Raw genomic sequence first — 17,559 nt, 5'->3', positions numbered from 1 at the left:
ATGGCTATAGTCAAAGAAATATAGAATAGTACCTAAAAAGATTGCAAGATAATGTTTTAGGGTTTTATTTTGTAGTGTTGAGTCTGCTGATTGATATACTAAAGGTTGCCAATCCGTTTTTATTCATTTTTCGTTTTAAAGAAATTCAAACAAAAACTCTTCCCCATACATTTCTTATAGACGTTTCGTACTTTTATCATTTTTTTAAATATCTCCAGTTCTTATTAACGCTTGCAGTTCGTTTCAACCTTAAAATATTCAGTAATGTAAGGGCTTCCATTTGAGTTATTGATAATTGAAATCAGACGAGTTAGAGACCCGCTACGAACAAAAACACAAAATTAAATTAAAGTTATAGTCTAAAATAATTCACCAAAATATTGACTTTTATTTTAGCTATGGATTACATATTGGGAGTTATTTAGAATAGGAGATATCTGTATTTAAGTAAAAAAATTTCAAAATAATAATAAATTAGTGTTAAATTAAATTATTACAACTTAAACTTTAAAGGATTTAACGGAACTTAAACTGTTGCCATTAAAAGTAAAAAAAATCAATTAATGCACTCTTGTCTGCATTAAAGTGGTTTTTGATAGGTATTCTAAAATATCCTTCCTCACTTCTCTTTTTGAAAACACTGTGGGTACACAATCGAGGTTCACTAAAGGTCCAGAATTTCCTCGTTTTCTATCTCTTCGATGAATAGGATTTTCAACACTTGGCTCTTAACGCTAATAGTGAGAGCAAAATAAATTTTTACACAGTCAGCAACCAACTGTTGAACTGAATAGACCGGGTTCTTGGACAACGGGCCTCCAAGCGATCGACGCTCAGCGATCATCGCTCGGCGATCATCGCTCTGCGTCAGACGCAACAGACGCGCCTTGGACAACGCAGCTTTAAGGTTTGTACCTGAACTCGCCGCTCTCTTTCACGTCTTTGATACTTTACTTAAATACTTTTCAATGAAATGGCGACCTGTTAAAGATCGGTGACAACCTCTTGGAACGAACATACATGGTTTGTTAATCTCATATTCATCGTGTTTCGAACACCTTTAATCACTCACTTGTATCAAACAGCTAGAAATAGCTTCACTGTCTATTCACCGCACCTCTTTTAAGAACATAAAAGTAAATAATAAAATAAGTAAACAAAAATGTAAACAAACAAACTATATTGTAAATTGCATGGCCAGCACTAAATTAATCGAATGACGTTAATTTCCAAAACATGCAAGGCGTAGCCCTTTGGGAATCAGCCTGTGGAGCAGAGCCCTTAGGGATTTCGTCCATATCAATACTTTTCAGGAAATCTACACACTCTAAGCTTCATTTTGATATGCCATATGCCTATATTTTTATTTGGTAAATGCCCTTAACCGTTTACATAAAATTTGATTGTATCACTTTAATAATATAATAGATGTTTGTAGATACTGAACAATATTTATATATCGTAGTTGTCAGCTGATATGTTTCAATTCGTCAATATCGATATATAGGATCAAAAAATAAAATATCAATACATCGAAAAGAAATCATCGATAATAATGAATGTTCCCTTTAACAGGAAAGTACCCAAAAATGTAAATTTAATTAAATACAGCCCTTTGATAATGATTGAGGTTCATGCCCTTAGGAGAGGGTTTATAAGTTTCACATCAAGGCCTACATACAACTAAGCGGTTGATAGGGTTTCTAAAATTTTGGATGATCCTTATTGGCTTTATACATAGAAGCTTTATATGTGTATAAATAGATTTAAGATATACAGTAGAGCTATCCTTCAAGAATGGTTTGTCTACAGCTTGTCATAGGATTACTTGTTTACTTATTTACATAGTCTTTACCAAAGTAACCCCAATATTTTTAGTAGAGAATGATTATTGTCATTTATAAAATAGCTTATTTTTTTAAGCGCACCACTGTTTAACTTTTAATTGTTCAATAAATAGACTATGTACCCCCTTTTACCTAAATATCTTAAATAAAAAATCAATTAGTAAAAAGTTGGGATTGGAATGTTTTGACAGTATGTACAGTACCGCACGGTACAAACGTACCAGCTTCATTGAGTCTACAGTAATTACAAAACCAACATGTTGAGTGATTGGCGGGCTACGATGCCGTCACACCAGGGGTGCAAAGACGAGCAAATCTCGACTGTAGGATTATTTTAATTAAGTCGTCGTTCCTGAGTAAAGTCGGCAAAAATAAAATAGCACTGTTATATCGTTTGAGGTTGAATACATAGTTTATAACTTATCTTTCCGCATCATTTAGAGTATGTTTAATATCTGTTGAAAGTTGTGGAGCTCGAGCCGTAACCCACATTTAGAAGATTGGGTGAAATGTGTGGTGATGTGGATGTGGAGGTATATTTCCATATTAGCTGTGACGTATTCAATGTGACGGAAGGGTTGGTCGGGTGGCGGGTGGCGGCGTCGGCAGCGTCACCACTACTGAGCCGCCCAGTGTCGTGGCGCGCCGCCCCCGGCAGACAAGACCGGCGCCACCCGCCTGGCGCCACACCCCCGCCACCGCCCGCCCCCTGCCCATCTATACGCTAAATTATCACTAAACTTTGTACAGCTATCTGCAGATTAGAATAAGCTCTACTAACCGTTCAGTGCACGTTCGCTCGTATCACACACATACCAACACAGCTCCTCAGTTAGTTAGACTTCGCCTTCAATTGGGCTGCTAATCATAATGTAATGAGTCATGCCAGTTATAGACAGATTTAGTGTTAGTCAGGCTCCGGCGTCAACTCACTCAACCTACCGTGATTACATGTAATTAACTTAATTACATACATAATTACAATGATAATTACTAAATTAAAAATATGTGGTTATATCCAAATGTTGAGTTAGTACCCAATATATTCAATGGAGTAGGTCTGTATTGAATGGAGTTGATTTTATTTTTTCGTAATTATATGTATAGAAAAGTGTTATGCATATCGTTTACATCCCCCGTTATCTAGATGCTAATGAATTTTTACATTAGGGTATGGTTGTTAACTGAGCAATGAGCAACAGTTACAGTAGCGGGAAATCCTTTGTTGTTTGAATTTCAGAAAGAACTTTTAAAACAAGCTGTTGTGGACCCGTCCTCCGCATAGTGTGGTTAAACAAATAGATTGAACATACTTCTGGGTTGGTTAGTCCATTGACAATACGGTATATAATTCAAAACAGCTGGTATCCTTATATATAATATGTGAAGGCGATTTCTACGAAACACTACTCCTCCGTTATTAATGGACGGATTTTTAAAAACGATGTGTCAAAATTAAGTTTTTTTTTGTGTAGACGCCCCTTTTCACCATTTCCTGTAATAAAAGTCCTCGTCGGGCTTTGCCCCACAGGCCATCAAAATCCCAATGTATTTCTTATGAAGAAAGGATTTTGTTTACTCAAACAAACTAATAATTTGTATTAATTACAGCTGTTCATAGTAAACACATAATACACACAAAAGCGTTCGTGTTCAGAGCGAGTTCGTTTTCGGTTTCGATAACTGGAGTGGAGTGATTGATTTTGAGTCGACTCTTTTTAACTCATCGGAAATTATGACTGTTGTTCGTCTTGAAATAGCGCCTGTAATACTTTGCAATTGATCGAATTCGAGCAACAGGAGCACTAGTAGTATTAAATACTGTGCATACATTCTTGTTCCGGTTGACATTTTCCTAACTAACCAAAATTTTGGTATCCTGATAGACAGAAGCTCGAACATAAATAGAGAAACAACTACCAAGACCCAAACCAATTTTAACCAAGCGATAGTTTACTGAAAAAATATTTCCCTTACACGAGTTTATATTTCCTAGCATAAACCTAAATTATCTTCATGACAAAACTTCATTATATGCAAGTGTTAGGGACATATAGCTCTAAATTACACTTTTCCTGAAAACGCTAAATTCTTTTCTATATAATTAAAAAAAAACTATATTTAGTAACATCTTAAAAATATACAATACCGACGATCAATATTTTTAAACAACTTTTAACGTTGACATTTTAGCGACGGTTTGAAACTAGCTGAACAAAATTGCACTGAAACAAACTTAAGGTTATGGAGTCGGCTACTAAACTTTTTAAAAACTAAACAATTTCTAAAAAACTGACACCTTTAAATAATTAAGTTATGGATTAGTCAATCCCTTCTTTTTCAAAACTATCTTTCTTTAACAGAAAATTCATGTAAACCCATCAAGTAGTTTATTCAGAATATTGAAATAAATAAAACCCCTAAAACGTTTTAATATATAAGGTAATACAAACCAATATATTGTTTTATCTAAATACAATCAAAGATACAATAACATCATTTATTTTAATCTCGTTTAGTTATGAAAGGAAATACGACCTATCGCTGATCATTAGGTTTGCCGTTCATGATACAATACTTAAGAGATATGCATGCAGCTACTTAACGATTCAACGATTGGTTCAGAGACGTGCATGTAATGCCTGGCTAATTCATGTCTCTCTACTTTATGTGACATTTATAGCCAAGGAGAGCCATTCTGTCAAACTTTGTGTAGTCAGTGTCATAAAATGAAGCTGCATATTTCGAACCGTTTGCAAGGGTTATATTACACTCACATATGACAAAACTTTTATCATACAATGAGAGAGTAAAATTTTATCGTTGTCCTCAATTGACTTTGGATTTTTATATTATTACATCAACGTTGGCAGTAATTTGGTGACTTATCCTAACAAATTGCAATATTTAATCGTCTGACTTTAAATTTAGTTAGTTATATCTCAGAGTAATAATAAATAATTATTAATTATATTATGTATTATTTATCTGAAATTATTTAAACTATGTGAACTATTTTGTGCTGTTGCGGTTTTGAATTAAATTAATTTCACAAATAACTTCCAGTATCTATTACATAATTAGTAATGTGAGGAAATAATTTTATTTTTATATAAAATTAATACTTACACAAAGTTTAGAACATTGGATACACTCAGTAGTTACACAAGGGATCATTCACACGTTCAGAGATAAAAGTATCACAAAGACAAGAGACTTGGCTTAGTCTTTCCTTACTTGTCATATTTCATCGCAGTTTCGGGTTTTTGCGTTGCAAGGACTGTACCAAGTGTGTGTAATTCTGTCGATGGTGTCCCATGTTTGCCAGGTGTGTGTCACTCCTCGAGTTGATCCTCTCAGTTTCTTGTATGTCCAGAGATCGTGCCTCAAGCTGCTCTTGGAGGATTCACCTGTTTGCGTCTCCAAGATTGCCAATTGCCCTCTAATCCCGCGTTTTATCTGCCGCGTTTTTGTCTCCGTCCCAAGATTATCCCGGGTGAGCTCCTGCTCACACTGTCTAACCTTTTCTCGCATTTAAGATATCGAATAATTAGTTTAACTTTTTTAGGTTCGTACATTATAGCCCAAGATATATTTTCTCATCGAGAAATGAAATTACGTTTAACCGTTTTCGTCATATACTTCAGCAAAAAATAAACAGCCGTTTTTAATGCATGTGTTGTAGGTCTTAAGTAGCACTTTTACTCTCTAGGGAGTAAACATCATATTTAGTCCCTAGGGAGTAAAAATCAGCTGTTGTAACCAGTTGTAAATTTCAATTGTGGCTATTGTATCGATCGAAATTATTTATTGATTGATTTATTAGGTGAGGTTTTAGCCTATTGTGGTCGATCGCTTGACATAGCGATGGTATAAAATTCAAATGCAACAAACATTATATACGCAATTGTTTTCATTGTAGTTGCGGCGCGTGAAAAACCAGAGTCCTATGAAATCAATTTACTGTACTATCTATTGCACTGTACGAGAACAAACTGTTACCAACTATATATAATTTTAAAACTTAAATTATGTACTACAACTTTTACAGGAAACATTTTGTCGTGCGACCTCATATAAAACATTTACAAGGAAAAGGTTCATAAAATAATCCGTAAAAATTCATTTTTTTTTACGTTTAAGTCATTTTTTGACGATACTATCAAACATGGTAAATACAATTTGTGTAGAAAATCTTGTCGCAAAAATAATTAACAAAAGATTGCATCGTTATCCTTACCCGTCTCAAAGTTATAGCTAATTTTCTAAGAGACTGTAAATTTATCTAATACCCCCGCCGCAGCAAACCTGTAGACTAAACAAATTTCCATTTGTCTGATTGGATTTACACTAAAATGTTTCCTTAAAAATATCACATTTATTCCCTGTTTGAATATAATTAATTTAACGAGTACTTAGGTTTGCTGCAACAGGGAGGGTGAAAACCTCCTTTTTTGTAAAATGTTGATAGATTAGTAAGAAATAGATGCATTTTCCAAATTTGATCAAAATATGTTCATAAACAAGCAAACTACAACAGTTTATTTATTCTCCAGAAAAATAAAAATAGGAAATTTAAATTTAAAATTGTTGTAAATTTTCTCCGTAACCATTAGGCGCATAATAACGCTTCAATATACTAATTTATTTGTTTTTTAAGGTCTACAAAATGTTTTGGAAAGAAATTGCAAAATTTTATGTTTTTGGGTCAAAAATGGGAAACCCCATTTTTACCCCTTAAAAACCCCCATAAACCCTGTTCCCATAGTCCGATCATGCTGGTTAGCGAACTCTTTCGAATAAATGCAGGTTTACACGTTTATACCAAATTTCATCAAAATCGGATCATTTTTGCTCGAGTTATCGTTCTAACGGACATATATATATACATATATATATATATACATATATATATATGAATTTGAACGGATGGTATTTTTGGCCTCTAGGGACCTCAAAACGAAAAAGTAAATCGGTCCCGGGTCCAGGTCTTACCACGAGTACTACGGTAATAGCTTATTCCCTATACAAGGAAATTCGCTCAAAAGGGGGGTGAGAGGAAAACACAAGGGGGGGAGTGGGTACTTTTGGGAAAATACTCATCTTAACATGGTCTAATAGCATAGAAAATCCAGCTTTCCCAGAATTACTTCCGACATAAAACCTGTATTGGCTGGGTTTTGAAGTCGAACTAAAAGTGAAATAACTCATGGTAGAAACCGTTTTTATTGTTCAGTTATCTTTGTAAAATAATATGGTACAGCGCCGTTGTTCAATTTTCTTAAGATTTAGGTATTGCGGGTATTATATAACTTGACTAAATAGCATAAAACTCGTCTACACACTTTTTTCAATTAATCTAGATGATAGCAAAATAAATAATGACAATTAGCAAAAAAACTATAGTAATATATGGGAAATTCACTAAAAGTTTAAAAAATCATAAACAGTAAAATTCACATTTGTACTGTACTTGAATTGGTAAATAATTGAGAGCTAAATATATACCTCAACTATCTTGTATTATAATATTTTCTTCCTATTTAATCATCGCACTCGTTTGTGTGTAGTTTGTACCAGAGTCTAATAAGTTACTCTCTCTTTGTTGCAGGGCCTGTAATGTTGTCTTCCCTCAGTGACACAATGTCACCCCCATGGCAGCATGCTGCGTCATCAGGCAACACACCCTCACTCTTCTTTGTTACTCTTAGTGTCATTTTCTCATTTCATAGTATATTTTTTTAAGTTTAAAAATTTTATTTTTGACTCATGTACAAATTGTTGTTAGATTAATTGATTTATGGTCGGATCAGCTAGTTCATGATCTCAGTTGAGGCAGTGAGAGGACGTGACTGTGGCGGGTGTTGTCACTTCACGGTCTAACTTTTCTTGTGAAAACTGTGCCAAATGACCTTGTAATTTTCGTTGTAACAACAAAATTACTGTTACCTCAGATGTTGTTTATCGAGCTTCAAGAGTTCTAAGTAAACGACTGAACCAAACGTTTATCCGGGCTTTCATTGTTCAACTACAGTCAATATGTAGATATAAGGTTTTGACAATCCCAGAACTGATTGACATTTTATGCACAACTATACTCAATGCACAGAAATATTTTCAAATATTATTAGAGAATGTAGCAGAAAAGAATCGAATATTGTTAAAATGCTGGACATTTTAGAAGTACTGAACTGAAATGCATTACTCATAATTATTGGATGTTAAACATTTTATCTTTTTTGTGTTGTAGATCAAGATGCAACCCACACATTTTTAGCAGGACAATATATTTTTAATATCAATAGTTATCTATAAACTGTACCAAAACTATAGTTGAATATACAGTAAATATATACAAGTATACAGATTTACTGTTGGCCTACTGATCTAGTCTCTTAATTCCCACAGCAGTATGTTATTCTGCATTGTCTAGAGTTGTGGTGCCGTGTGCCATTTTCAAGACAGAACTATTTTAATTGTTCAAATTATACGTAACTGAGAAAGCTCAAGATTTTCAAACATCTTACAGATAAAATCTATTTGTATGTCGGAGAGAAGGTATGTTTTATAACAGAACATAGGTTTAGTTTAAAGGGTGCAGTTGTCGAATGTGTTGTGATGGTCCTGTAAAGTGGAGTTGTACATGTCAACATCAACAGATGAGTGTTATTATAAACTTCAAAGATGAAGGAAATAAGTATTTCCTATATTACTCAACATGTAATTACAAACCAGGCTATGAAGCACGATTAAACGTGTAATTTTAATTTTGAAGGCCATTTTGGAAAGAGCAATGAGTTTTTTTTAGAGGTAGCTATTCGATACCTATTATCTCAGCATAATCTATGTATTGTTTGAAAAACATCAAAGGAGACAAAATTTGAGCGGTAAACTTCACTTTACATGGCAAATAAAATAAGTCAAAGCATAGTTACCTAGAGTCAAGATGTGTTTTGACTGAAAGCTAATGTTCGCCACCATGTGTACATATGTTTGTTAAGTAATTTTTTGTACAAACCACTCTAGGGTTAGGTAGCCTGGTTCAATCCACATTCTGCACAGAGCATTCTCTGTGATACTGTTACTTGTGTTGTTTTAGAATTACAGTACAAGCTTTAGGTCGATGTTCATTATCCTCTGTCGGAGCTTGGTTGTATTTTTTCAGTTTGATGTCGAGCGGTCATGTTTAGGGTGTAGCTATCGTTGTTGAACTTGACGTTAATATCGATGGTCGATGTATAGTGGTAGCTCAGAATCTATGTGTTCGCTGCCTCGTAGCACGGGTTTGTGTGCTAACGTGTAGTTAACAAAAATAAACTGAAACCATAACCCGGAATTGTATCTTTCCATGTTTCAGCGTCATTCAAAAACCTATTCCAGCTTAGTTTTAATAATTTTAAGTGCCTTTTAAATCATGATGGTTGCTATATAAGCGCATATGTGTTACTTGAATGTTTATACCTAAGTTACAAAGGCTTTCACCCTGTCATTATGTTATTAAACAGTGTTTTTTTTTCAAACAACTTTAAAATCCATTTCAGTATTGAACATATTTTATGACCAGTCAGTTGATTTTAACGCTAACTTTTAAGAAATAGTTGTGGATAAAATAAATATGCCTATTTAGGTTCTTTAAACTTTGTTAAGTTTTGAAAATAAATTGATATGGTCAAGTCAAGATTTGCAACTATGACAAATTTTATAGTTTTTTTTTTACGGCTAAGTGAAAAGTGACTTAAAATTGTACTTAAATGCTCATTATTACCTTTCTTGATAACTTTTGTTGAAGAACTCAAGAAATTTAAGAATTATAAATCTGTTTTAGAAAATATGCAAAAAACATTTTTTTAAGGATAACAAGGATAACAGTGTTATAGTCTAAGTGTATATAGATTTCCTGCCAGAAGGTGGATATTTTAGGTTATAACTGTATAGAATATTTGAATTGTAAGAATAAATTGTGTACATTTATGAAACTAGTTCATTTCTTTCATATACTTAACCCCATTCGAAAATGATCATTCCCTTAAAAGTTGGTACCTATGTAGGTTTGCTTGAATTGTTGTACCGTATGTAGTACAGTATTAGGTCTAGTTACATAGGCTGCTGTATGTACACTGTACAGTAAGCGGCCCACACACTACACGTGCATTGCACGCCGTGCAAGCACGTCGTGCCAAAAACTGACGAAACGTGCAAGTGTGTGGTGAACACCGTGCAAGCACGGCGTGCATTGGCATGGCACGGTGGAAATCAAGACGAGTTTGATTTTTGGCGTGCCGTGCCAAAGCACGCCATTCTGACGTGCTAGTGTGTAGGCGGTCACCGTGCCACGTGCTGGTAGTTCAACCACTTTTGACAGGGTTTGACCCTATAATAGTACTTTCTTATTAGTGAATCAACGGCATTTTGTCTTGGCCATTTGCAACACATATTAAATACGCACATAGTGGCGTCCCCATCTTAAATAATTGATCATTGATCATTGGCACGACCATCGAGATTATAACACAATGGATCGCGCGCTGTATGTGATGCGTGAGCCGAGACGCAGTTAGATCTATATATAATATATCATAGAGCATACATCCTCCACCACAGTATTGTGAACCAAGTGCCCTGCCGGCATATATCTGTACGGAAGCGAGGTGCAAGGTCTGGACTAACCTAGGCACTAAGGTGGCTTAGTGCTTCTGCCTTGTGTCTATTTTTAATGATTAATCAATTAATCATGTCCAATGTCCTTAAAACATGTGTGTGTTCTGTTCTGCATTTCATTTGTACGAACGGACGATGTAATTTAGCACGTTGCAGGCTACACTGAAGATCAAGTGTGTGGGCAAAGTGTGCCGTGCAAAGCACGTCGTGCCAATATAAAAAATGGCACGGCGTGCAATGCACGTGTAGTGTGTAGGCCGCTGTACACTTTTGAAAGGAGAAAACCCCTGTCTGAAACTAGATCAACATACATTTTAAGATGAGTGTGTTTAAGAGAAATACAGTACTACTTGGTTTTACCACCTTTCTTAATAGCAACATATTATATTAAATGATATAACTATAATAATAATCTATATATCTAATTCTGTAAGCCCAAAATTTTACAATGAAATTGTGAGCGAACGGGAGGCCGTAGAAAGCTGGGAGAGGTCTCATTTTAAAGGTCTGGGCACGAAATTTTGGGGAAAATTATTCATTTTTCTCAATTATGCACCTAAAGGTTGATACGGAATAAAATAATTCACATTTAAATAACATGGGAATCTAGCTCGTGTCTGCTTTGTTTACTTTGAAACATGTGGTTTAACTTTATTTAAAGCATATGGTAATATGTACTGTAATATGTATACTAACCCTACAGAGAGGTTGATCATACCAATTGACTGTATAAATTCAATTACACCATCTGGAATGCCACCACACAAATTATTTTTAAAAGTTGGTTCAATAGTGATCCTTATAAAGAAATATGAACCTAGGGTCTGGATTAGCTAATGGAGTACGATTGATTGTGTTAGGTATGTCCGAAAAAGTGTAAAGTTAGAAGTAATTACTGGAGTAGGCAAAGGGAACATATTTTTCATGCCAAAAATAAAACGATTATCTACAGATCCTAATATGCCGTTTAGGTTTACAAAGATAAAATTTTCACAAAAATTTGCATTTATTAAAAAAAATCTCCATGTGTTTTATCTAAGTGAATTTGTGCCTATATTCAAAGAAATGTATATACATGTAATTAATAAGCAATAAAGATTATTATTAAAAAAATTCCTTAGTTGTATTATGATTAGAAAGTTTATATTATAAACACACCTCATTAACAGTCCTTTGGAATTTTAATTTTAACAGAGCAGACATGAAGATGCATAATGCAGGTATGTAATAACTATTATAAATATTATAGGAGAATATACAAAAATATTAAACGATAATTAGGGTAACCCGTAATAAGTAGGGTAACCCATGAGACTAATAATTTGAACAAAATAATTACTAGAATATATATAGGGGCTATTGCCCCTACAAGCCACTAGTAATAGTATAATATTATTATTATACTAGTTCATCCATGCTAGCATCTACAACGTCATTATGGACAAATATACACAAAATCTTTCTTCCTGCCACAGAGTTTAATGCTGTTTGCATCTTCTAATCATTTAAAGTTGGTACATTGATGTAATGCAAACCTACTATTAGACTACAATCGATAGAGGTGACTGGCTGATTGTATAGAAACACCTTGTGCTTCCCATTCAGAAAATGAGGTACTGAAAGGAGGTATTGGTGAATTATATGGCCATGCTACTGGCCTAAATAAACTCATCGAGATAATTCTCTGGAACGTCATTGAAAGCGCAAGTAAAAATGTACACATCAATAGTATTCAAATACAGTATTGTGGAGCTATCCTTCTCTAGTACAGTGGGATAGCCTTCAATATCAAGTAGTCAGCCGCGTCTCTGTGTCTGAGTGGGTTCAATACAAATACAGTATTGTGGAGCTATCCTTCTCTAGTACAGTGGGATAGCCTTCAATATCAAGTAGTCAGCCGCGTCTCTGTCTCTGAGTGGGTTCAATACAAACACAGTATTGTGGAGCTATCCTTCTCTAGTACAGTGGGATAGCCTTCAATATCAAGTAGTCAGCCGCGTCTCTGTCTCTGAGTAGGTTCAATACAAATACAGTATTGTGGAGCTATCCTTCTCTAGTACAGTGGGATAGCCTTCAATATCAAGTAGTCAGCCGCGTCTCTGTCTCTGAGTGGGTTCAATACAAATACAGTATTGTGGAGCTATCCTTCTCTAGTACAGTGGGGTAGCCTTCAATATCAAGTAGTCAGCCGCGTCTCTGTGTCTGAGTGGGTTCAATACAAATACAGTATTGTGGAGCTATCCTTCTCTAGTACAGTGGGATAGCCTTCAATATCAAGTAGTCATCCGCGTCTCTGTCTCTGAGTAGGTTCAATACAAACACAGTATTGTGGAGCTATCCTTCTCTAGTACAGTGGGATAGCCTTCAATATCAAGTAGTCAGCCGCGTCTCTGTCTCTGAGTGGGTTCAATACAAATACAGTATTGTGGAGCTATCCTTCTCTAGTACAGTGGGATAGCCTTCAATATCAAGTAGTCAGCCGCGTCTCTGTCTCTGAGTGGGTTCAATACAAATACAGTATTGTGGAGCTATCCTTCTCTAGTACAGTGGGATAGCCTTCAATATCAAGTAGTCAGCCGCGTCTCTGTCTCTGAGTGGGTTCAATACAAATACAGTATTGTGGAGCTATCCTTCTCTAGTACAGTGGGATAGCCTTCAATATCAAGTAGTCAGCCGCGTCTCTGTCTCTGAGTGGGTTCAATACAAATACAGTATTGTGGAGCTATCCTTCTCTAGTACAGTGGGATAGCCTTCAATATCAAGTAGTCAGCCGCGTCTCTGTCTCTGAGTGGGTTCAATACAAATACAGTATTGTGGAGCTATCCTTCTCTAGTACAGTGGGATAGCCTTCAATATCAAGTAGTCAGCCGCGTCTCTGTCTCTGAGTAGGTTCAATACAAACACAGTATTGTGGAGCTATCCTTCTCTAGTACAGTGGGATAGCCTTCAATATCAAGTAGTCATCCGCGTCTCTGTCTCTGAGTAGGTTCAATACAAATACAGTATTGTGGAGCTATCCTTCTCTAGTACAGTGGGATAGCCTTCAATATCAAGTAGTCAGCCGCGTCTCTGTCTCTGAGTAGGTTCAATACAAACACAGTATTGTGGAGCTATCCTTCTCTAGTACAGTGGGATAGCCTTCAATATCAAGTAGTCAGCCGCGTCTCTATCTCTGAGTGGGTTCAATACAAATACAGTATTGTTGAGCTATCCTTCTCTAGTACAGTGGGATAGCCTTCAATATCAAGTAGTCAGCCGCGTCTCTGTCTCTGAGTGGGTTCAATACAAATACAGTATTGTGGAGCTATCCTTCTCTAGTACAGTGGGATAGCCTTCAATATCAAGTAGTCAGCCGCGTCTCTGTCTCTGAGTGGGTTCAATACAAATACAGTATTGTGGAGCTATCCTTCTCTAGTACAGTGGGATAGCCTTCAATATCAAGTAGTCAGCCGCGTCTCTGTCTCTGAGTGGGTTCAATACAAATACAGTATTGTGGAGCTATCCTTCTCTAGTACAGTGGGATAGCCTTCAATATCAAGTAGTCAGCCGCGTCTCTGTCTCTGAGTGGGTTCAATACAAATACAGTATTGTGGAGCTATCCTTCTCTAGTACAGTGGGATAGCCTTCAATATCAAGTAGTCAGCCGCGTCTCTGTCTCTGAGTGGGTTCAATACAAATACAGTATTGTGGAGCTATCCTTCTCTAGTACAGTGGGATAGCCTTCAATATCAAGTAGTCATCCGCGTCCCTGTCTCTGAGTGGGTTCAATACAAATAGTCAATAATTAAAAATACAACCTTATTGAGCTTGTCAATATAAAATCCAATGTATGTTTGTTTGTTTGTCCTTTATGGACTCTGAAACCGCTCGACGGATTGTAATGAAACTTTCAGGCTTTATTAAGAATTATTCAAGGATGGTTTGTGTGAAGTTTGGTGCAGATCCGTCAAAAGGGCTCCCCCAAGTGGCTCTGGAGTTTCCCATGTTAACCTTAAGAGTACTCATATTTAAATGGAATTAAAGAATCTTAACAGCTGGTTCAACTAAACTATTTGATTCTATTTGATATAAAGTTAATAGGTTTACCAACAGGGTGCAGCACTATTTTTTTAGCGAATTTCCCATATAGGGAATAAGCTATTACCGTAGGTCTCATGGTAAGGCCTGGACCCGGGACCGATTTACTTTTCCATTTTGAGGTCCCCAGAGGCCATAAACACCATCCGTTCAAATTCATATATATATGTGTGTGTGTATATTTATATATATATTTATAAATTTATATATTTTTTGTAACCTATACTATTTCCTTCACCACTTCCAACGCGTGGACCTGTTTCTCTCCTTTCTCATAGCATTTTAGGATTGCAGATACATTAATGTAACTGCCACAAACGGTTCCCACACTCCGCACTGCCAGCCGATACTACTTCCTTCACAACTTCTTACGTCCGTGGACTTGTTCCCCCACCCCTTCCCAATGCATTTTAGTATTTTAGATACAATTACTGCCACAAACGTTTCCCACACTCAGCACTTCTCGCCTTTACTACTTCCCTCACCCCTTCGTACGTCGTGGACCTGTTTAAGTTTGCCATTTATGATATGGATCCATGAATGTGAGTAGCCGACGAATTGTTTAAAACAAAATGTGGTTTGTTATAACCTTATTTAGCTACGTAAATCAAATCGGTAAAATACTGTACCTAGGTTTGATCTATGACTGTACCTATTTGATCAATGGTCGTTTCCAAATTGCAACTTAAATGTAAACTTAAAGACTTTATCTGTATTATTTGATCAGTTGTCATTATATGAATTAATCGTCTTTTGTACTGTGTGGTCGTGGCTTCATTTTAACATAGGCTATGCTATGATTCTTTGTTTTGTTTACATTTACGTCGTTATTTTGTAACCATCCTGGCAATCCGTAAGGCCAATGTTAAAATTTAAAAACTTTGAGTTACTTTTAAATTATATAGGCATTATCAAAAATTGAAATTGGTTCCGTCTATACCATCCAAAGATTTGACAAAACAACCTCGGTAAGTTTGGCTAAAATATGTTCAGCCGTTAGTGAGATTAAGTGTTATAAAGATTGCATTGAAGTTTAACCCAAAGATCTTCGCTTCGCACCGCTCAATAATAAAATCCTATCCACTGTTGAAAACAAATTGTTCCCTACTAAAGATTTTTTTAGTAAACTGGTTTTAAAAACCTTAGGGTTGAAAAATATTAAAATAACACGGCAATAACATAAATATCATTTGTATTGCATCCGTTTTTGTTTTTAGCGAATTTCCCCTATAGGGAATAAGCTATTACCGTAGTACTCATGGTAAGACCTGGACCCGGGACCGATTTACTTTTTCTTTTTGAGGTCCCTAGAGACCAAAAACACCATCCGTTCAAATTCATATATACAGGGTGTTTTTTTTTTGTTGTTTTTTTAACTTGCATCTTTATTTATGTAAAAACCACAATAGATAGAAATATGCAGTTTGCGGGAATCATCTATTGACGTACGAGGCCCAATTGTTTTGAATTCAACGTTACATTCACATTCTCCCCTTTCCCCCTTGGCTCCCAACTTGATTTTTTTAAATAGCAAGGTACCCCTTGTGACATATCAAATGAAAGAGCATGAAAAAATAAAATGTTTTATGAAAAAAAAATTGAAAATCGGTTCATAAATTTGCGAGATATTCCCCCCCCTCCCAATTCGGAACTTAATTTTTTTTATAGCAAGGTACCCCTTGTGACATATCAAATAAAAGAGCATGAAAAAAGAAAATGTTTCGTGAAAAAAAAAATTGAAAATCGGCTCATGAATTTGTGAGATACCCCCCCCCCTCCTTTTCCCCTACCCATGACTTTTTTTTAAATAGCAAGGTACCCCCATTTGTGACATATCAAATGAAAAATAAATTTCACCAAAAATTTTCTTTTTTCGTGCTCTTTTATTTGACATGTCACAAGGGGTACCTTGCTATTTAAAAAAATTAAGTTGGTGGAAGGGGGGGAAAGGGGGGAATGTGAATATAACGTAGAATTAAAAAAAATTGGGCCCCCTACGTCAATAGATGATTCCCGCAAACTGCATATTTCTATCTATTGCGGTTTTTACATAAATAAAGATGCAAGTTTAAAAAAAAACACCCTGTATATATATATGTGTGTGTGTCCGTTAGCGCGATAACTGGAGCAAATATCATCCGATTTTCCGATCAACCGTATTTATATATCTTTTTTCTTTATTTTTGAAATTTTAAATTTCAATCTTGAAGTTTCAATTTAAATGAACAAATTTGTTAGGCCAATCTTCTTCAAATTAAGTCACAAATCCTTCTATCTTCACTCGCACTAAATCATTAGCTGTTATAACATTAATTAAGCTCTTATAAGTAGTAATCCTAGTAGTTTTCATGAAATTATTAAGAAAACTTCAATTTCTATATCTTTAGTACATAATATTTAATTTACAATTGAAATTGAGCATTAAATACGGCAGACAAAACTAATATGATTATCAAAACACCAAGGACTAAAAAATGTGATGGTAAATACAGTAGGCCTATACGTTACATGGCTTCTATGATTCTACTCTACAAAAATATCAGTGAACAACAACAAACCAGTTTTTAGCGAATTTCCCATATAGGGAATAAGCTATTACCGTAGTACTCATGGTAAGACCTGGACGCGGGACCGATTTTGTTTTCGTTTTGAGGTCCCTAGAGGCCATAAAAACACCATCCGTTCAAATTCATATATATATATTTATTAATATATATATATATATATATATATACATATATACTAGCAGAGCAACCGTCCTTCGTACGGGGTTAGCATGTAAGTATAAAATGCGTATTACAGTTATACTCAAGCTTTGCGTTTGCAATGGGAGGACACAGTTTGATAAAATTTGGTTCATAAATTTACATTATGATATAGTATTACACATCTATCATTGCCATAATGTTCTACCACTGCACCAAAACAATAGGAAAAAATAATTATCAAACATTCGCACAATATCACAAATTATTCA

At 35.3% G+C, this 17,559-nt stretch overlaps 1 protein-coding gene across 1 annotated transcript in view; it reads left to right on the top strand.

The window, feature by feature from the left end:
• Positions 1-9,826, top strand: part of LOC128983475 (forkhead box protein O) — a 106,599-nt gene extending 96,773 nt beyond the window's left edge. Inside the window, exon 5 of the mRNA XM_054402771.1 lies at positions 7,459-9,826. The gene's annotated coding sequence lies outside the window, so the exon portion shown is untranslated. The remainder of the gene's footprint in view (positions 1-7,458) is intronic.
• Positions 9,827-17,559: the final 7,733 nt, after the last annotated feature.

This window comes from Macrosteles quadrilineatus, unplaced genomic scaffold, assembly GCF_028750875.1.
Source record: "Macrosteles quadrilineatus isolate MER2022 unplaced genomic scaffold, UCM_ALF_1.0 Scaffold_1__1_contigs__length_201487025, whole genome shotgun sequence".
Lineage (NCBI taxonomy): Eukaryota > Metazoa > Arthropoda > Insecta > Hemiptera > Cicadellidae > Macrosteles > Macrosteles quadrilineatus.
This window is presented reverse-complemented; position numbering and strand designations above follow the sequence as displayed.